Source organism: Choloepus didactylus, chromosome 16 (genome assembly GCF_015220235.1).
Source record: "Choloepus didactylus isolate mChoDid1 chromosome 16, mChoDid1.pri, whole genome shotgun sequence".
Classification (NCBI taxonomy): domain Eukaryota; kingdom Metazoa; phylum Chordata; class Mammalia; order Pilosa; family Megalonychidae; genus Choloepus; species Choloepus didactylus.
The window spans coordinates 13932408-13954527 of record NC_051322.1 but is presented as its reverse complement, the minus strand read 5'-3'; the positions used below and the strand labels follow the sequence as shown (position 1 = coordinate 13954527).

At 34.6% G+C, this 22120-nt stretch overlaps 1 protein-coding gene and 1 pseudogene across 2 annotated transcripts in view; both read right to left on the bottom strand.

Moving 5' to 3' along the window:
* Window positions 1-6306, bottom strand: part of CDH19 (cadherin 19) — a 114696-nt gene extending 108390 nt beyond the window's left edge. The window contains exons 1-2 of one of the 2 annotated variants that reach the window (XM_037806338.1): window positions 6122-6306; window positions 3931-4129 (exon numbers count right to left, since the gene is read on the bottom strand). The gene's annotated coding sequence lies outside the window, so the exon portion shown is untranslated. The remainder of the gene's footprint in view (window positions 1-3930; window positions 4130-6121) is intronic. The other variant, XM_037806337.1, reaches the window with a different exon arrangement.
* The window catches only part of LOC119511227, a 97403-nt pseudogene that overhangs the window by 29719 nt on the left and 45564 nt on the right, over window positions 1-22120 (bottom strand).

Below are 22120 nucleotides of genomic sequence, written 5' to 3'. Positions count from 1 at the left end.
TATAAGATATACAATATAAAACATAGATTATATAGTGTATCACATTTCCAGCTAATATCATATTAAATATTAATCTATTTCTTTCTTATATTGTCTTTGGTTGGCACTGGAATGTCATATATCTACAAATAGCATTTTGGAACTGTCAAAATTTGGGTCCCTGTATTATGTTTTACAAGAGAGGACTTATCTGTTAATTAGTTGCAAGTAGAGTTTATCTTTACAATTAAAATTGCCTGGTTTGTTCTTTATTTTCTATGAAATAATTAATCATGGTTGCATTATACACACATATTGTGTCTAAATCATTAAGAACATTTATCCCTAGGGTACTATTTTTGTGTGTGTGCCTTTATTCATATGTGTGTGTGTGTGTGTGTGTGTGTGTGTGTGTGTGTGTGTTTGGCCATATATATATGGAAAATCTACACAGGTTGAAGATTAAATTAATGCATATATACCACTAATTAGGTCAATAAAACATAGTTCATAGGCTTCCTTTGACTTTCAGCTTAGTCCCTAATGAATTAATAGCTTTTCAGATAGTACAGAACCAACAAGTAATGAATTTCTCTTCAACAATAACTAAAAATAAATAAATAAATAGGAAATTAAATCTTTAAAGAAAAATAGATCATAAGGTAGACTTTTGAATACTGCATGAACCATGAAATAAAACAGGCAGTTTAATGAAACCATCAGTTTCCACATATTTACAAAGTGGGACTTTCCACAGAAACAGAACTATACAAATTGAGGTATTCTTTTTCCCCAAAACACTGTTTGATATTTATGTCTTCACCACATAAATAATTCTTGGCAAATTGAACTCATAGAACATTATAAGAGACAAGATGAAGGAAAAAAATGTTCTTTCTAACAAGAAATGTATTCTATTGTCCCCATAATTTATTGCAGCATCTGTTACTTTTGTCTTCAATTTCCATGATAAAGATTGTTTCATTTTTCACTTGTTGAAAATCTTTGTAGCCACTGCTTCCTATGGTAAATAAAGGCACATCTGTACTCTATTACAGTCCTTGCTGATGATGTGATAGCAGTTTCATAATGCCTCATCAAACATATACAAACGGTTCTTTATCCAATTATCAATTTTGACTTCAGTACATCTTATCTATAACTATAATGTCTATTTTACCATCAAAATCATCCTGGGGATGAGCCTTGACCTGACATTCCTGTGGTACTGAGAAAGCCTTCCTGACCAAAATGGGGGAAAAGAAATTAAGCAAAATAAAGTTTCAGTGCTGAGAGATCTCAAGAGGCGTCTATAGACTAATGTACACGGATCTGATTACGTGACATTTCAGGATTTTTCAGGAGCTAGAAATAGAAATGTGCTATAAATTGCTATAGGACCTATGACAGTTCAGCTTTATCAGAAGATTGAAATTCCTACCACAGATTGCTATCATCACATCTAAAAATATAGCTAGAAATAATGCTTTTTAACAATTCAAAAGTCAAAATCAATCAATCTCTCCATCTATCTCTATCTTTCTACCTACCTACCTACCTATCATCTGTTCATCTATATATCTATCTATCCATCCATTTACCAATCTATCCTTCTATCTACCTATCTAAAAATCTATCTACCTATTATGGATTGAATTGTGTCCCCCCAAAAGATTTGTACTAGACTCCCAGTCCCATGACCGTGACTTTATTTGGACATTTAAAGATGTCATTAGTTAAGTCAAACTAGACTGGGTGGTTTGGATCCAATATGACTGGTGTCCTTATAAAAGGAGAAAATGTGGACACAGAGACACGGGCAGACAGAGGAGAAGGTCACATGAAGACAGGGGAAGAGACTGCAGTGATGCTAGGAGGCACCAAGGATTGTCCGCAAACACCAGAATCTACAAGGAGCAGGAAAAATTCTCCCCTACAGGACCCTCTGGCAGCATGGCCCTACCGACACCTTGATTTCTGGCCTCCTGAACTGTGAGAGAACAAATTTCTATTGTCTTAAGCCAACCAGTTTGCGGTACTTTGTTACAGTAACCCTATGAACTAGGACACTGTCTATCATCTATAATGAAGAAACATATGTCCTCAAGTGAAAAGCTATAATGATATTTGGAGGCCTCTAAATCAGTCACCTTAGTCAATACCAGAAAAATCATCTAATGAAGACAGAAGACTCAATTATAAAGTCCACCCAAATACAGATTTTTCAAACAAATATTAAGGTTCCTTATGCTTATGGTTTCCTTTAATGCTTAAATGTAGAAGCGTTCAGTACAATCCCGCTGAATGACTGAATGAATTATTGAGTGAATGAAAATTTCTTTGTTCCTAAAATTTTAGACTATATAGACCATGAGCCCCCTCCAATTTGTCAATGGTTAGGGAGAGAGTTAATATATTTTGTAGATGATGTTCTTATATAAAGCAATTCTTTACCTTAGTTTTTTCAAAACTGGTATCCCTAAACATCATTTTTGTTCATAATATAATGGAAGTATTTAATTACTATCTTGCTAAGATTTATAATAATTAATTAACAAACATACAGCCTTAAAAGTGTATCCCTTGTTCCATTTTATTTTTCACAGAACTAAAGTTTAATGATATTATAATAAATGAGACATAACCTCATAAAAACACATGAGTTAAGAGCTGTGTACTTTTAACACTGGTTTAAAAAATTCACACACATGCACACATACAATAGTACCATTATTTGTATCTTTAAACATAGATAAAATTAAATTTCACATATAAGTGACTTCATTAAACTCACACTGTAAAATGATACGGCTTTAACAAGTTATTTGTGTGACCTTAAAATTATCAAAGGATGTATATGCATAAAATTGAACTTATCTATCCATAGACACACGAACATACATATATATACCTATATATAAACTCACATATACATATATAATGAACATATATATATATATATATGTTCATTTATTATTGACCAGGTACTTTGGTGTCAAATCCTGATATGCCCATAGAGTTATCATATTCTATGATCACTAAAAAGAGAAAATAAATAAAAACCAGGAGGAACCAATGTCGTATATACATAGCCCCAAAGACAAAAGGAAGGGATTCATATCCAACTGAAAAGTAATGTTGTGCCCATGTGTTCTTCATCAAATACCTAGGGGAAAGGGTTGTATTTGACTTTAACAGTTGAAGAGCAATTTTAAACACTGTCAAGAAATATTTGCTTAGTGACAAACAATCTGCTCAAAAATTCTAAAAAGATGTTTATCAAAACCATTTTCTCTTGATCTTTTTCAGTGTTTTAGATACATTTTATGTTAGTCTCTAAATTTTGTAGTATCATCTTTTTGTCAAAGAAGGCCATAGACTCTTCACTAGATATTTTTAAGAATAAAACAGACAGCAAACTCTCTGAAACAATTTAGCGATAATCCAACTCACAGGCAGAAAAATGATGGTGTTTTCCCTTCCTTTGACTTACGTGCAGTTTGATCCTTTTCACTGAAATGATACTTCTAAAGTTTGAATGTAGAGAAAATTATCTAGGCAATTTTAAGCCATGACTGCTGATATGCCAAATTTACAAAGGTCATTTATCATGTAAGTTCTTAGAATGAAGGTAAAGATACATTGTGAGTGTACTGGTCCTGTATTTTGATAAGCCAATGTCTAATAAAAACATTTCAAATATGAATTGGTATGTTAAAACAGGGTTTCTAAGAATTATATGCTATGATTTAATCTTATTGCATACTTTCATGATTCTGAATGCCTTTTATTGAGTGATTACTGAGACAACATTCTGATAAAAATATGTTGGTTCTTCTAATTCCAGAGTGTGGCAAACCTACTCTTAATGCATCATGCTGGAATCTTCAAGGAGGCATGTCCCATCAGAAAAAGATATTTGTTATAAGTTTTGGAAAGGCAGGTTTTTACCTGAGTTCTATCAATTGATGGTGAGGATGGGAAACAAAAACTCAGAGGTATGGTTTTAAGAAGGTTCAAATACATTTCTGGTGGCTTCAGCAAAGGCAACTCAAGAGAGTAAACTGTCATCAGTGCTGATAAATGGAAAGTATCCATATAGGTCATTAGAGTCCGTATTATATCATGTTTCAGCCTCAATAATGTTATGCTAAAGAGAAGATACAGGTGGTTAAGATCATTGACAATGAAGGAAATGATCATAACAACAAAATATGAAAGTTTCATTTTCTCTTCTTTATCAGCATGGTTCTCAAACATTGTCAGCAGCTATAAATTCCAATCTAAAGGAAGCTATGTGAACACATCAATTTGTTCTTTCAAACAGTGTAGCACATTTATTCCAGTGTATTACTACACTATTACATGTTTCATACTACTTTATAACACATTGACTATGACAGAATGTTTAAAATGTACATGTTAGGATCATGAATGCTAAATGGACAGTATCAATTACATTTAGCTATAGATATCATTGATCAAATTATATAAAGCTCCACTGGTATATAAAGGACAGTACCTTGAAAGATTTCAAAGGGGAAAACAAAACAAAACAAAAAGTGTGAGTAGACAGCATATTCTTTACATCATCTACAAATTGTGTGAGTGGGTCTGTGTATTCATTTAATCATAAAAGTATCAATATTTCACCAGGGTACAAGTAAAAAATTTACTAAAATATGGGACTCAAAAATGCAAATATAATTTACATAATGATCTGATACATTTCATTGTTATTTAGTGTTGGTGAAGTAGAAATTATATGTAAAGAGTAAGAGGTCTATTATATCTAGATTACAGAAAGTGGTCATTTAAAGACTTGTTTAATTATAGACTTTACATTTTTTGTTTATTCCTTTTATGAACATTTTTACTTGTTATGAAATTTGGCAAACAGAAATGTTCAACTTTTGTTGAAAATGAAATGTTTTCAAATTAAAAGTTATAACTATGCATATCTGCATATTCATAACACTTAAAACTTTTAAAATATTTTATTTGATTTAGAATAAATATTATATAAATTCATATTTTACCATGTTACTTGATATTGCAAATACATCAAAATATACATATTTACTAAATGTACAGTTACTTTATCTAAATGATATCTTCCCTATAAAAATATTAATTCAAAAAATGAATTCATAGAGCTAAAGTGTAAATTTATAAAATGGAGAGAACATTTGTCATTCTATTTAGACCATTTTGCTGCTGAACACTATAATTTACATTTAGTTATAGATTTACTAAATCCTTCCAGAGAACTTTGAAATATTTTATTGAAATTAGTAATCCAATGAAATTTATATGTACCAAATTAGAATTGAAATAATATTTTTGTTTTGCCTTGCAAAGTTTGTATTTTTATTAATTTATAATTTGTGCCTTTCTTATTTGATGAATTTGACTTTACAAACACATTGTGAATTAATATGTGTGTATATGTTTATTTATGACCGTGTTTGTATTCATAATTATGCTCAATGGTTTAGTTTTACTGAGGTTATTGTAGCATTATTATGTAAACTTTTTCACTCTACAAATTTTCAGCTATCATTAGAAAGTTTGATTAGAAAAATAACTAGCATATGAGAGAAAACAAATAATCATATGCCAAACATGATAGTAGACTGCTCTCCAAAGAAATGACTGCCATTACTGAGTTATGTGAAAGCTCCATACTGCATAACATTTAAAAAGAGATAATTTATTATATTAAAAATATTTACTCTGTAAACAAATATCTTTCTGATATATTTAATGATAACAACTTCATAACTTCATTGTTCATAGCACCTGACAGTACAGAGGTAAACACAAGATAAATAAAAAATAACATCCTGGAAAAAGAAAAGGGTGATAAGCAATGCATTCATCCCAGAAAACTTCAGTTTAAAATGTTCTAAGATATTAGCAACTTTTTTTTTCTCAATCTGTATTGCAAGATGTAGAACTGCTTCCACAAATATTGTTTTAGAGAATGTACAATACACATTTCCAGGTTTTAGAATTTTTTGTTTCTTTCATTTCCTTTTGAAGTACAAACTAGCAACAGCCTTTCAAGTAATTTTTTCCCACATTTTCTTTAAGAGATAATTTATATAATTCAAAATATGCTCAATTATCACAGTCTTACCTGTGTAGCTTCAAATTCTAGGAGTTCTGTGAAAATTCAAATTCACAATACATGTTAAACACATGAAGAATAATAGGAAAGATAGTTCTTTTTGTTTTTGTTTTTGCTTCCCAGGCTTCTCAGCGAACCTTAGATGTGCCACATTGCTCCTAGCTGCAGACGCCTGTGCTTTGGGTGCAGCACTGTTAGTCTGTCACTGCTTACTGAATGCTATTTTGGGCTCTCTGAGTAGAACCACAAACACTGAGCCTTTTGTGTAAAATATCATAAGGGCAGTCTGATGTTCGTTCATGGTCTGGGATTAAAATGTAGACAGCTCCAGCAAGTAGCATGAGCTGCGTTTACCGGGTGGTTGTGCTTTTTTTGTTTTTGTTTTCTCCTTTTTTCTAACTACAAGCAGAAAGAAAATAACGGATTTATTGGCTTGAGGTGATAAGGAGGGAATTCAACTTTTGTAAGAGAATTCCACAAGTGCAAAGAACATGCCCCCTGTTTGGGATTAGCTGATGAAACAAATGATCAATTGAAAGCAGGCACAAAAGTCACTTAAAAACAGAAGAGAATTTCCATGGTTATGTCTATGCCTTCTGGCTGCTTTCTAATTCACTCCTTTCTACTCAGGCATCAAGTAAAATAGAGAATGGAGAGCAATGTACTTCTTCTGTTCCTTGGTTTATTACTCAAAACACATTATATTATTTATATTATATTTTGTTATAAAATAATTATTGTTTTGTACAATTTCATACTCTGCTGTTGACTCAAACTGTTTTAGTTAAAAATTATTTGCTGTCCATAAAATTTAATATTCCTAAAATTTAAATATGCAGTTATTGTGAGGAGATAGCCTCCAATTTCAGAAATACACTTGAGTTCTATAAAATTGGACATGTGCATATCCATTGTTTTTCATCACAACAAGGGAAGGATGGTGGATAGTGATTGCAGCTAATGACAAGTGACAACTAGAAAGATTATGTGGCACTGGGTTTATGCTTACTTCATTTTTAATTCAAAAGAACCAAATTTTATTAATTAACATTTTCCTTCATAACATGTAGCAAACCCAATCAAAAACAGTTATTCCATAACCATTCTCAGGAAGTGCTACTCACCTAAATTTATTCATTCAAGTTCCTACTATCTTGACTTTGATGGCCAAATAAAGTTTATTTAAATTTAATAATATGCAGGACGAGTTTTTAATTCGCTGACAATGTTTTTTTTGTTTTTGTTTTTGTTTTTCTAGAATGGCTGGATTCATGCAGTTTAATTAGATATAAATTTTCAAAGTCACAAGACTCCAAAAGATTTTTAAATGAAAAAAAAGAAAACATTTTTAATCCCTATAACTGAATCTACATGCACTCAAAGGTCCTCAGTTCTAGTGATGACATATTTATTTTTGCCCATTTGAAAAATCCAGTCGCTTACATTAGAACTAAGGATTCTCACTCTGCTCTCCTACTCAATGTTTTTAAAATTTTCTAGGACCGTTTAAATATTGCCCTGGCCTCAGAGGAAGTGCCGTTGTTTCAGCTGCTGCACATCAGTCTTCCCCTTGGTGGTGTAGATGATTACGCCTAGGAAATAACCCTTACCTGACAGGATGACTGTCACACCGACATATACTGGGAACGCAGATGCAGATGCCTCTGCCTTGCCCCAGGCTCAGGTGGCTTCACTGAACTGCTTTTAGCCACTTTTGCATGCTTGGAAATGGGGCCAGGAGGATAAATTATGCTAATTGTCTCCTACATCAATATTCTCTCAGGTCTATTTAGCATGGTCTTTAAATAAACCATCGTTATTGTAAACTCCTCAGGCTTGTTGGCATCCTGTGTCCAGTCAGTCTGAGGAACTTTGTTTTTGAAAGACTCCAAACACATGTACTTGTTTGTAGTCCCCCACGCACCATGAGATTAGACCAGAGGAGGCTGAGCCCTGAGGAAGAAAGCATCTCAGTTCTCTTTTTTTTTTTCTAAGCTCTACCCCAACCCTTGTGTAATGTAAAATCTGGTCCCGATAGCATCATGCAATCTTTTAATAAAAACTATGTTCCGTGTACTACCCTCTTGCTTAATGTAAAATCTAGTCTTCACATAATTATAAATACTATGTTTTACCCCCTTCCAAGTCAGAAACTAAAATAATAACTAGAATTATAAGAGCAACAATAACTTTTTTACTTCAGAGAGCCAGACTCTTACAAATCAAAATATCTGGCTTTCAAAACTATTGATTTTGCTTAGGTCCACCTATCCCCTAGAGTAATAAATGTGACTGATTTGGTAGATGAAGAGCATCAAGAAAAATACAGAAAAGGAAAACCTTTATTATCTGAAAATATCCCGATATTAACCTATGAAGGATACACAAGTGTAAATATTCCCAAACTCTTCTATAAACAACTATGAGAACCCTTTCTTAAAGTTTTAGTGGAAGATAAACTATCAGTCTGTGTTTCCCATCTCCTTGCCTTTATCCAGTTATGCTGAAAATTGAACACCTGTGCCTTTGTCATATACTATTTTTGTCTAATCACATCTTCATTTACTTTGGTTGTTTTTGTTTCTTGACCATTTTCGCAAACACAGTGAGTAATTTTTCAAACCTATCCTTAAATTTAGTCTTATTTATCTATTTCTAGATAGGCTTGAAAGCCACAAAATACTCTGCAGAATGCTGGTTGTTTGCTTTACTAATGAGTATGGTGTTTCAGTTTCCTAGGATGCTTAGGCAAGTATCATGAAAGGGTTTATTTTAAGCAATGGGAATTTATTTGCTCATTGCTTTGAGGCTGGGAAAATGTCTAAATCAAGGCATCATCAAGGTGATGCTTTCGTCCTGAAGACCAGCTGCTGGTGATCCTTGGCTCCTCTGTCCCATGGCAAGGCACATGGCAGCATCTGCTGGTCTCCCCCAGGTTTCACTGATTTTGGCTTTTTGTTTCCATGGCTTTCTCCCTCAGGTCTGAATTCACTCCGTTGATAAAAACTCCAATAATAGACTTAAGACCCATCCTGACTGAGGTGAATCACACTGTAACTGAAGTATCCTCATCAAAAAGTCGTAACAATGGGTTCACACCCACAGGAGTAGATTAAATTTAAGACCATGTTTTTCTAGGGTGCACACAGCTTCAAACAATCACACATGGATAGAATTTTTGTCCTTTTCTCAATGTGGGAGATTGCTCTCAAACTTCACTGCTCATTTGTTCTATGGTATCTATTTTGTATGTTTTAAAGAATTAAGTATCTATATTGTTGTATCACTGGTTAAAAACACAGTGAGTAGAACAATTATTGAGTAATTTATTAAATGCCATCCACCCAGTGTCTCAGCTGCATGCAGCAGATAAAAATATCAACATAGTTAATTATTCTACCTACACCAGAAAAATATAAACTTAAGAGTTGCAATTACTCTATCTTTTCTCTCTTTATTGTCCTCTTAATTTCTTCACACTCATCCACTGAGGAGAGAAAGGGCAAAAAGTATGTGGGCAATAAAGTAGTTAAACACACAGGTACACAGACACATACACACAACTCTATTTCCTAGGATGCTGGGGATGTTAGTTGTACACAATAATTTGTGCGCATATCTTAAGAGAGATGGATCTAGACACACTGGTCTGTAGTACTGTGTGGATGAAAGGATTATTTATGAAGAGAAAGAGTTTTCTAAGAGTTCAAATAATTAGTGTCTAGGAAGGAACAAGTAGTTTTACAAAGAATGCCTGAGAAATCACTAGATATTCCTGTTCAATTTTTTAAAATACAGGAATAAAGGTTGAAATTCCTGTTTAGAAAATGCTTCCTGAAGTTGTTCATTGCTTTAGCACATATTCTAGTGTTTATGTAACAGTCTTAAGATTTTATGGGATGCCATCTCTTGTTTTGATGCTGGCATGATGTAAGTTGTACCCTGCAATGCAATTGCACTTTTTCTTCCCGAGAGTATGGGCTCAAAGCATGCTCAACATGATGGCCTGAGGGCTTATTTTATGGCATAAGGGAGCAAGAGTAGGTCAGCAATTACTGAGTTGATTATTGTAATCCATTAAAAAGGCATTTGGAACTGTGGAAACCACATTAAGATAGGATTAAATTACGTAAAAATGTACAGTTAGGGACTATAAGTTTTATTAATGGAAAGACCTTGTGCTGGTTTGAATGTATTGTGTCCCCCAAATGCCATTATCTTTGTGGTCTTGTGGGGCAGAGATTTGCTTGGAATGTGCCCCACCCAGCTGTGGGTAATGATAATTTTGATGAGATGTTCCCATGGAGGTGTGGCCCCGCCCATTCGGGGGTGGGCCTTGATCAGTGGAGCCATATAAACGAGCTGGCTCAAGGAGAGGAAAACGGAGTGCAGCTGTGAGTGACGTTTTGAAGAGAAGCAAGCTTGCTAGAGAGGAACGTCCTGGGAGAAAGCCATTTTGAAACCAGAACTTTGGAGCAGACGCCAGCCACGTGCCTTCCCAGCTAACAGAGGTTTTCTGGACGCCATTGGCCATCCTCCAGTGAAGGTACCGATTACTGATGTGTTACCTTGGACACTTTATGGCCTTAAGACTGTAACTGTGTAGCCAAATAAACCCCTTTTTTATAAAAGCCAATCCATCTCTGGTGTTTTGCATTCCGCAGCATTAGCAAACTAGAACAGACCTATCAAAAAACTTCTCAGAAAAGTGACTAAGAGCATTTATTTTCAATCCAGCCATGAAGTACTTTCATGAAGAAATGGTTGTCGTCCCTGAAAGGGGGGAGAGGTTCACACCAGAAAGGTTGGAATAAAGCAAGACTCCATCCCTAAGACACAGTCAAGAATGGTTCTCCTAGAAACTTGGCTGTACTGAGACTAATCATCAAGAAGCTTAGGGATTACTGCTGCATTTTCCCCATGAATAGGAGAAAAATAAATGGAGTCTTTTCCATGTATGGAAGAATGCAAACAAAACAAAACAAAACAAAATCCCTTTCACTAGTGAATGGACCATGACTGTATAAGAACAGAGAAGCTCAGAGTTAAGTATCCCACTATATATATGAGAGTCAAAACTTTACACTGAGAGCTATTTGCTGTCTCACTCCATGGAGACAGATGTTACTGCACATGGCCATCTCTCCCATGGAGGAAAGGTAAGGCAGAGTGGACAACTCCTGAGATACAGGTGCTGTTTCATATCTATGCAACAACCTCCTGGCAAGCACTGCCAGCTTTCAGAATCAGGCTAGAGGAAGTCTACAAATGTTATCTGTCAGCAGGCTGAGGAGGAGAGTTTGAAGGTTCAGAAGCATTCAAGCCACAATTGTACTGATTGTAACTTAAAATTCACTTTAATCTAAAATTTTAACTTAAAGTTTAACTTTAAATTAAAAGATGTTATAATTCATCAATGCTCTGAAGAGCCACCAATTTCTAATTTAAACCAGATTATTAAGGAATGTAAATCTAGTGACTAACTGCAAGCAGAACCTGTTATTGATGTTCAGATCTGACTCAGCAGGCAGAAGTAGAAAGCCAAATTTGTTCTTTGGATGGATGAGCAATTTCTGATACATCCATTGACGATGCATCTTTAATTAGAAAGTTTAATTCTGTCTACTTCACATCATAGATGATCCAGATGTCTTCAAACAGGTATTTAGGCTTAGTTCAATCAGCTGTGATCAGAATGCTAGATTCTAAGGTATGCAATTTCCCTGTCACCACAATCTTGGAGCATACTAGTTCTTACATTAAAATTATATTCATGATTTGCACACTGGTGTTTATGGAGGCAGTATTCATGATTTGCAGTGGGTGGAGGTGGCCTAAGGGTACACTGATTGAGGAACAGAATGGTGAACTGTGGTGTATGCATACAATGGAATACTGAGCTACTATGAGAAGGAGTGAAGCTGTGAGACATGCAATGAGGTGAATGGATCCTATAGACAGCATGTTGAGTGAAGTACGCCAGAAACCAAGGCAAACACTATAATGCCTCACCAATATGGACTAACTACAATGCATAAACTCAGAATTAAATCTTAGAGCACAGCCTAACAGGGAAATGATTATTGTAATGGTCCCTAGATTGTAAGCTCTTATAGCAGTCAAATCTATTCCTGAATTGTAATGGCTATCTCCAAACTCTGAGATGTTGATCCCTTAATGTATAACCTGATTGGTCTCTGGAACATTGGCTATCTGTGTTACACCTGAAACTCTGCTAGAGCTCGGCAGATATGAATATCAGAATTAATGCATACAGCAACTGTTAAAAAAAATAAAAAGCTGAATACAGCCCAGACTTCAATTAGAGATACAAATAAAGCACATCTGGTTAAGACTAGAGCAAATTGAGCCAAAAGGTAAAAGGTGAAACTGACTGTGTTCAAACTTCAACTCCCATGTGAGACCAAGGGAACAGATGTTTATTTGGTATGGAATCTATATTTTCTAAACAATATAACTTCTACAGTTAGTTTGTTCAAACACTACAATTACATGGAACTTTGAATAGGATGTGAGCTATGGTAGGTGTATATAGATTAGAATGAAATAGCAACACATCCTAAAGTAATTTCAGTGGAGAATAAAAATATATATTCGGGGCCCCCCTGAAGAGCTGGGGGAGAATGCAGAGGTATTGGACTACCTCACCTGGATTGTTGCTGATGTTCTCACAAACATTGGGGACTGACGGTTTGATGTGCTGAGCCCTCTGTCTTGGGGATGGTCCCTATGAAGCTGGTTGCTGCAAGGAGAGGCTAAACCTGCTTATAATTGTGCCTGAGTCTCCCACTGAGTGCCTCTTTGTTGCTCAGTTGTGGCCTCTCTCTAACTAAGCCACCTTGGCAGGTGATCTCACTGCCCTCCCTCCTACATAGGACCTGACTCCCAGGGGTGTAAATCTCCCTGGCAACGCAGGATATGACTCCCGGGGATGAATCTGGACCCGGCATCATGGGCTTGAGACCATCTTCTTGGGATGCAAAATGAAATAAAATGAAGCTTCAGTGGCTGAGAGATTTCAAACAGAATAGAGAAGTCACTCTAGCGGACATTCTTATGCACTATATAGATAACACTTTTTAGGTTTTAATATATTGGAATAGCTAGAGGTAAATACCTGAAACTACCAAACTCCAACTCAGTAGCCTTGACTCTTGAAGGTGACTGTATAATAATGTGGCTTACAAGGGGTGACAGTGTGATTGTGAAAACCTTGTGGATTGCACTCCTTTTATCCTGTGTATGGATGGATGAGTAGAAAAATGGGGACAAAACCTAAATAAAAAATAGGGTGGGATGGGGGGGTATGATTTGGGTGTTCTTATTTTTTTTAATTTTTTTCTGATTCTGATTCTTTCCGGTGTAAGGAAAATGTTCAAAAATAGATTGGGGTGATGAATGCACAACTATAAGATGGGACTGTGCACAGTTAATTGTACACCATGGATGATTTTATGGTATGTTATATATCTCAAAAAAACTGAATTAAAAAAATTATATTCATGAACCATTTTGTAAAGTGCTCATCATGATATATTACTAAGATACAATTTTGTTTTTAAATGTTCTTAAAGTGTGGTGTCATTGTATCAATTAGGATTTTTTTCAAAGCCATAAAGACAACAAAACAAAGAAAAATCCAAAAATTGACTTAAACAATGAAGAAACAAGATATATACATAGATAGGTGGGCTTATGGGTGAGTAAATCAAGTGGTTTCACAATTTAGTATGTTATCCGGGTTCATTTCCTGTCTTCCTATGAGTCTCTTAAGTGTAAGTAATTTTTTTCCAAGAAGGCCTCAGAAGACTAGCTTTTGTTCTTACTGACTAAAATGAACATTTGCTCCTATCTGTACAAATTATAACAAAGAGAATGGCTTAGAGCCATTAAGCCATTTGTGCACTTGGGAGAAATGATTCATTCTTTGAAATCAGGGTGGGGGAATGAATTCTAGTTGGTAACCAAGAGTATTCACTAGAGACAAGTATGTAAATTAACTTTTCAAAAGCTGAAATAAGAAATAATTTTCTATATGGATGACTTTTAGATGTTATTTGTTTCTGTACCATCCAATTTGCTAATTTTTCTCTCTGTTTTATTCTTTCAATGATAAATAAATAAAAAAGTAAAAGAAAATGTACAATGATAACAAAAACAACAATAAACAAAGACCAGCTGATTCCTGTTTCAACAAATGGTAAAATACTTTTTTTGCCAAACTAAAAAAAGAAACTCTGCTCAGAGTAAAAAAAACATTCTCTTGAATACGGCAACACTGTATATAGTCTTAAAAGTCTTGCTTTTTATTCTAGTTACAGTAGCCATTTTTCTAATATAATAAAAAATTGGTCATGTGTTTCCATTTTTTTCCTTGCTTTTTCTTTGTGATTCTTTCTCTTAGGAGACTTTGTTAAGGGGCTCTACACCCAAGAAATGGTTTTGTTTGAATAAACTGCAACTTAATACCCTTGGTAGAGCAAATTTATTGTAGCAATTGGCAATAAAAAATATATATAAATAACAAAAGTATCCTTTAGAATCCTTGTTTTAGTACTTGCAAAAATACAAACAATTTAAAACCGAAAGATTACGTCACGCTTGACCTTTGGCTACATGTCCAGCATTCCCTGGGACCACTCCCACCTAGTCACAAAACCCTTTGAAAACTATAAATTAGTTCTTACTTCTTGAGTCACTAGGAAAATATTAAAATTTAATTTATAGAATAGTTCTGTGTTCTTATAAAATTGTGGAAATTTAGAGTTCATACATTTCAGCATGTTTAAAATATTCTCTTGAATTATTTAGAACCATGATATTGTAAATCATTTGAGGTGCCATATACTAACAGTTATGTATGTATACGTGTATGTCTTTATCATTTAGTCATTCATTTAGTCATTTATTAATTTATATTTACTCTATACAAGACATTGTATTAGAGGTTGTAGTGACAAAAAGACAAATAAGATTCTGACCAACCATTGTGCCAGTAAAATTTTCACAATAAAATTTGTCTTGAGACTTGAAAAATCACACAGTTGCTATAATAATGCAAGGGAGTTACTTAGCAAAGTTTCTAACTTATAACTGATCCCACACTACTACTACTGCCAATAATAAATTATAATTGCTATTTTTCTTAGTTCTTTATAGTAGTACTAGTGATATAGCAATTTGTAAAGGGGCAAAGAATACGCTTCCAATTAAAGGATATATTTAAATTAAATATAAAGGTTAATATATCCTTAATATATAAAAATATATTGTCAAAGAATAAGAAAAGTAAAGTATCTTAAAATTGAATTTTGCCCTGCATATTATTAAGCCAATTGTTTGAAACTGGGTAGATTCTATATAAAGGCAATATAAGAAATAAAATATTGACAAATTTTCACTGAAAAATTATTTTTATGAACACATTAAGCCAAGGTAATTCCTTCATTAAATTTCCAAGTTGCTGAGATAAACTATTTTCCAATTTCATTTTTATTTTGTTGCAATTATTTCATACGTAAATAAATATTATAATGAGGATTGGATTCATTGGGTACTTTCTGTTTTAAATATCTATTCCATTTCACTGATTTTAATTGCTGTGAATATTATTCCAAATGATTAACTTACTACTTAATCATATTAGCAAGTTATCTATCACTCCCTCCTTTTTCTACCTAACCTAATTATCTAGGATAAAATGCTGCAAATATAAATAATGTGAAGAAAATATTATGTTACTTGTGATTATTATTCAATAACATTTTAAAAATAATTAATTCAGACATCCATTTTTAGTAATTAAATATCAGTATATAAATAGTCAAAGTGTGCAAAGATACAGTGTTTAAATAATAACAAACAAAAGATTAGTTAAGTAAAATCAAGTACATCCATAAAGTGGAATACTATGATGTCATTAAAATCAGTTTAGGAGAAGAAATGTCACCATCAACCACATTTACACTAGGTTGTTCAACGAAAAAGCAGACTCCAAAATGATATAACTTGATTATTTTTGTTAAATATTTAAACATATATAGGAAATATTCATATACACAAGTCATTTATTGGACAGAAATGAAAATAAAGAGAAAAGCAATCTAGGTGGTATGTGAAATGTATTTTTACTTTGATCAAAAAATGCAAATCAGTTTTATTAGATGGAAATATATTTTAGCCAGTTGTAATAATTAATATTTTTATCCGTGGCAGGAAATGTAAATTATCTTTTTTAAATATTTATGAAAAGGTAAGTCCTATAATAAAATCTTTAAAAATAAATGTAAAAATAAAAGTAAAAAAAGAAAAGAAAGATGGCAGCCACCTTGGGCTCATACTATTTACGAAACCGTAATACACAGCCTTAAAATAGAATGCAGACCTAAATACCCAGCAGCACCCTCCTTTGTAAGATTTGTAACAGAAATTAATACGAATGGAGTTAATAGTTCTAATGGAATGGTGGACCCAAGAGTCATACCAGTGCTAGCAAAATGGCAAAATTCATATAGTATCAAAGTTGTCTTGCAAGAACTTTGGCACTTAATGATGTCTAAAGAAAATATGAAACTCCCTCAGCTGCCTGAAGGACAGTGTTACAGCAAGTAATCAAAAAGAAAATGACAGGCCCTCCCCCCAACCCCTATTCAATTTAAGCAGTCTTCATTTTCCACAGTAGTAAATTTTCTAGATATGTCTTGTGGACCTCAAAGTACTGGAAAGGAAGCTCCCCTTCAAAGGCATTTTATCATAAGATACTGTAAATGATAATAATTATTTTGTCCATTGGAAATATACAAGTTGTGCTAAAATAAAAAACAAACAACTGTAAACATTCAATTCATTCTACCATTTGCTATGCTAAAATTTTATGAGCCTACTTTCAAAGACTTTTCATCTATTTCAAAATTTAAAACAATGATTTCTATATGAATTTAAAATCATAGATTATTTTTACCAGGCTAAATTATTCATAGTCCTGGTGAAGTTTATTGTTTTTTCCTAGAAGCAAGTCTTGAATTTCCTAGAATTCAAGATTTCATTAATAACATTAATATATTAAAACTATAATAAAAATGCAGTGTTTAAAATGTAGGTTAATACATTATCTTATGAATAAAGAAAAGCAAATATTGTTTCTCTAATAGCACAGAGCAACATCTTTAGTAAGGGAAAGAGCAATATAAATTAAAATTGAATAAATAAATCAAGATGGTGGAGAGCGAGGCTTCAGGGCTATGTCCCCACACAAAACTTTAAAAAGCTAACAAGAACCAGCAGAAACATACTTCTCAACTCTCCAAAAAACAATTAAGGGGCTGCAGTAACAGAAACCAATCCAGGAAAAGGCCACTTATAAGCAGTCAAGTCTTATGGCTCCCGGCCTGGTCCCTACCTTACCGCACACTGGCTTAGCAATGAGCCAGCCTGTGCTTCCAGTGTGGATCCCTGGTCCCAGTTCTGAAGGGAGCAGAGTAACCCTCGTGCACATACTGGGGGCATGTATGTTTGCCCACTCTGTCCTGTAGTGGCCTGAGGTATCTGCTGTCCCAGAACTTTCCCTGTGTGGCTCACCGAGCTCTCCTATGCATCACTGTGGGAGAGAAGTCAAGTATATGCCTGGGGCAAGGGATCACTGGCTGTAGGACATACACTGCAGTGCTCAGGCTGTGAGGAAACTATTTTCCAAGAGAGAAGGGACATTTGAATCTGTGCAAATGGGGGAGTTCCTGGGGCAAAATGATCTGCCGAGGACAAGAGGCACAGGGAGCTCTCTTCATATTGTCCTGGAGCTATTCTCTAAACTCACTGTATGGATAAGCCCTTAAGGAGAGCACTGCACAGAGATTAATCTGCAAAGCCTGGGGAAGCTGTTTTCTTTCTCTTCTTTCTTCCTTTTTTTTTTTTTTTTTGTTAGCTCCTGGCATTCAAGGAAAGCTCTGTCAGAACACTAGCTGACTATAAACTTAAGGAACAGATACTTCAGAATCTAAATTCCAGTGATAACACATTAAAATATAAAATTCCCAGGTTTCAATAATGAAGGAAGTTGGAATTTGTCACATGCTTTCCCAAATGTATTGAAATTATAAAATGGCTCCTCTCTTTATTTGCTTAATATAATTATTTAGCTGATTAATATAGTCCAATGTAAAACCAACTTTGCAGTCCTGGGATAAACCCCACTTGGTCATTATTATTACTTTCTGTATGATGGGGGATTCACTTTGGTAATATTTTAATGCAATTTTATTGAGATATATTCACATATCATACAATCATCCAAAGTGTACAATCAATTGTTCACAGTATCATTACCACAATCACTTTTTGAACATTTTCATTACTCCAAAAAATAAGAATAAAAATAAAAGTAAAAAGAACACCCAAAACATCTCATACTCCTTTCCTCCCCCTATTATTCATTCACTTTTGTCTCCCTTTTTTCTACTCATTTCTCCATACACTGGATAAGGGAGTGTGAGCCACAAGGTTTTCACAATCACAAAGTCACGCTGTATAAGCTATATAGTCATACGATCATCTTCAAGAATCAAGGATACTGGGTTGCAGTTCAACAATTTCAGTTATTTCCTTCCAGCTATTCAAATACACTAAATGCATAGGAATAACTTCCAGAATGACCTCTCTACTCCATTTGATATCTCCCAGCCACTGAAACGTTATTTTGTTTAATTTTTCATCCCCCTTTTGGTCAGGAAGGCTTTCTCAATACCATAGTGTCGGGTCCAGGCTCATCCCCAGGAGTCATGTCCCACATTTCCAGGGAGATTTACACCCCTGGAAGTCATTTTCCACATAGTGGGGAGGGCAGTGAGTATACCTGCTGAGTGGGCTTAGGGAAAGACAGGGCACATCTGAGCAACAAAAGAGGTTCTCTAGGGTGACTCTTAGGACAATTATAAGCTGACTTAGCCACTTCTTTGCACTAACAAGCTTCATAAGAGCAAACCCCAAGATTGAGGACTTGGCCTACTTCAATGGTAGTCCCCAATGCTGGCAAGAATATCAGGAATTCCCCAGGTGGGAAAGTTTAATGTTTACACATTTTTCCCCAGGTCCTCAAGGGCGCTTTGTAAATACATTTTATTCTCTGCCAGAATTACTCTGGGATATATCAGGGTTTCATGCTAACGTGTACAAACCTACCACCCCCTATTGAAGGTTCCATGTAATTATGGGGTTTGAATAAACTGACCATTCACGTTAAATTATATAGTGTGCTACAGAAAGTAGAGATTTTGCACCAAATAAACATCTTTTCCTTTGGTCTCACAGAAGCTGAGGTTTTAAAATACAGTCAGTATCATCCTTTTCCCTTCAGTCTGATTTACCTTAGTTCTAATCAAGTCCATTTCATTCATATCTCTAATTGAAGTCTGATCTCTTTTTTAGCTTTTTTAACATTTGCTGTATGGGGTAATGCTGACATTCGTTGCTGCTGAACTCTGGCTCTGAGTCTCAGCTGTCAAACAGATACCCAAAGTTACAGGGACCAAGCAGCTCAACATCTCAGAATTAAGAGTTAGCCACAACTCATGAATAGATGTGACTGCTGTAAGAGCTTACAATCTAGGAACCTTTACCATAAGCCTTCCCCTGATAACCTATGCTCTCAGATTCAATTCTCAGAGTTTGCACATTATAGTTAGTCCATATTACTGAGACATTATAATGTTTGTCTTTTCGATTCTGGCTTATTTCATGCAACATACTGTCCTCAAGGTCCTTCACCTAGGTGCATCCCTCACAACTTCATTTCTTCTTGCTGCTGCTCGGTATTCCATTGTATGTACACATCATAGATCACCATTCTGTTTATCAGTCAAGGTACACTTAAGCCACTTCCATCCATTGTGAATCATGAATTCTGCTGCCATAAACACCAGTATGCAATGTATACTCATGTCCCTGCTCTCAGTTCTTCCAAGTATATACCCAATAACGGGGTTGCAGGACCATATGGCAACCCTACAGTAAGCTTCCTGTGGAACCCCCACACTGTCCTCCAGATGGGCTACACCATTCTACTTCCCTGTAACAGAGGGTACGTACATCCCTCTCTCCACGTTTTCTCTATCACTTGTATCCCTCTGTTTATTTTTTAACAGTTTTATTCACACACCATAAAATCCACCCTAAGTAAACTATCAATGGTAATTATAATTACCATTATAATCTCATAATTATGCATTTACCACCACAATCTAAAAGGGGAAAAATGAATAAAAATACAACAGATAGAAGAAAAATAAAAACAAAATACAATGAAAAGAAAAGATCAGACATCACCACCACCAAGAATCCGATATCACTCCCTTATATTCTCCTCTTACAGACATTTAGCTTTGGGATATTGCCTTTGCTATAACTAAAGGAAGCATCTTACAATGTTACCATTAATTATAGACTCTAGTTTGCATTGATTATATTTTTCCCCTATACCATCCAATTTTCAACACCTTGCAATGTTGAAATTCATTTGTTCTCCCTCATTTAAAAACATTCTTCTATTTGTACATTTAATCATCATCATTGACCACTCTAGGTTTCGCTAAGTTATACAATCCAAGCCTTTATCTTCTATCTTTCCTTCTGGTGTCATACCTGCCCTTAGCCTTCCTCTTTCAAACATAAGCACACTCATTTTCATCCAGTGTACTTACAACATTGTGTTACCATCACACACTATTATGCTATCCATTCCATTTCTGGATCTATACAAGCAATCCTGTTGAACCTTCTGTACTCTTTCAGCATCAAATGTCCAATCTCCAATCTCTTTCTATCTCCTGATAACCTATGTCTTCAACTCTCAAATTTTGGTCATCAATGTTAGTCCATATTAGTGAGACCATATGGTATCCATCCTTTTGTTTCTGGCTAATTTCACTCAATGTAATGTCTATAATATACCATTTTGTCTTTTGGATTTTATATGTCATATTTTATTTTTATATTTTCCTCTCTCTCTCCTTTTACCCTTACTGATAGTCTTCATTTCTATACTCTTCTCCAAACCTCTCTCTCCTGTCTTTTAATGTCTGCCTGTAGTGCTCCCTTTAGTATTTCTTGTAGAGCAATTATCTTGTTCACAAACTCTCTCAGTGTCTGAAAATATTTTAAACTTTCCCTCACTTTTTTTAAGAACAGTTTTGCTGGCTATAATTCTTGGTTGGCAGTTTTTCTCTTTCAGTATCTTAAATATTTCATATCACTGCCTTCTGCCTCCATGGTTTCTACTGAGAAATCCACACATAGCTTTATCGTGCTTCCTTTGTATGTGATGGATTGCTTTTCTCTTGCTGCTTTCAGAATTCTCTCCTTGTCTTTGACATTTGATAATCTGCATATTAAGTGTCTTGGAGTCAGTTTACTCGTATCTCTTCTGTTTGGGGTATGCTGTGATTCCTGGATCTGTAATTTTATGTCTTTCATAACAGGTGGGAAATTTTTCAGTGATCATTTCCTCCATTATTCTTTCTGCCCCTTTTCCCTTCTCTTCTTCTGGGATACCCATGACATGTATGTTCATCCGCTTCATGTTGTCATTCAGTTCCCTGAGACTCTGCTCATATTTTCCATTCCTTTCCCTATCTGTTCTTTTGTGTGAAGGATTTCACCTGTTCTGTCCTCTGGTTCATGAATCCTTTCTTCTGCCTCTTCAAATCTGTTGTATGTCTCCACTGTATTTTTCATCTTTTCTATTGCGCCTTTCGTTCCGATAAGTTCTGCCAATTGTTTTTTAAAACTTGTGAGTTCTTCCTTATGTTTGCCCAATGTCTTCTTTATATACTTCTTCTCTGTTGGCATATCTTCCCCCAACTCATTGATTTGATTTTTAAATTTATTTAGGAGATTTATTTGATTAATAATCAGCTGTTTCAACTTCTGTATCTCAGTTGAAGTATAAGTTTGTTTTGCCTAGTGTGGTCTGTAATTTTTTGCTGTCTAGGCATCTGG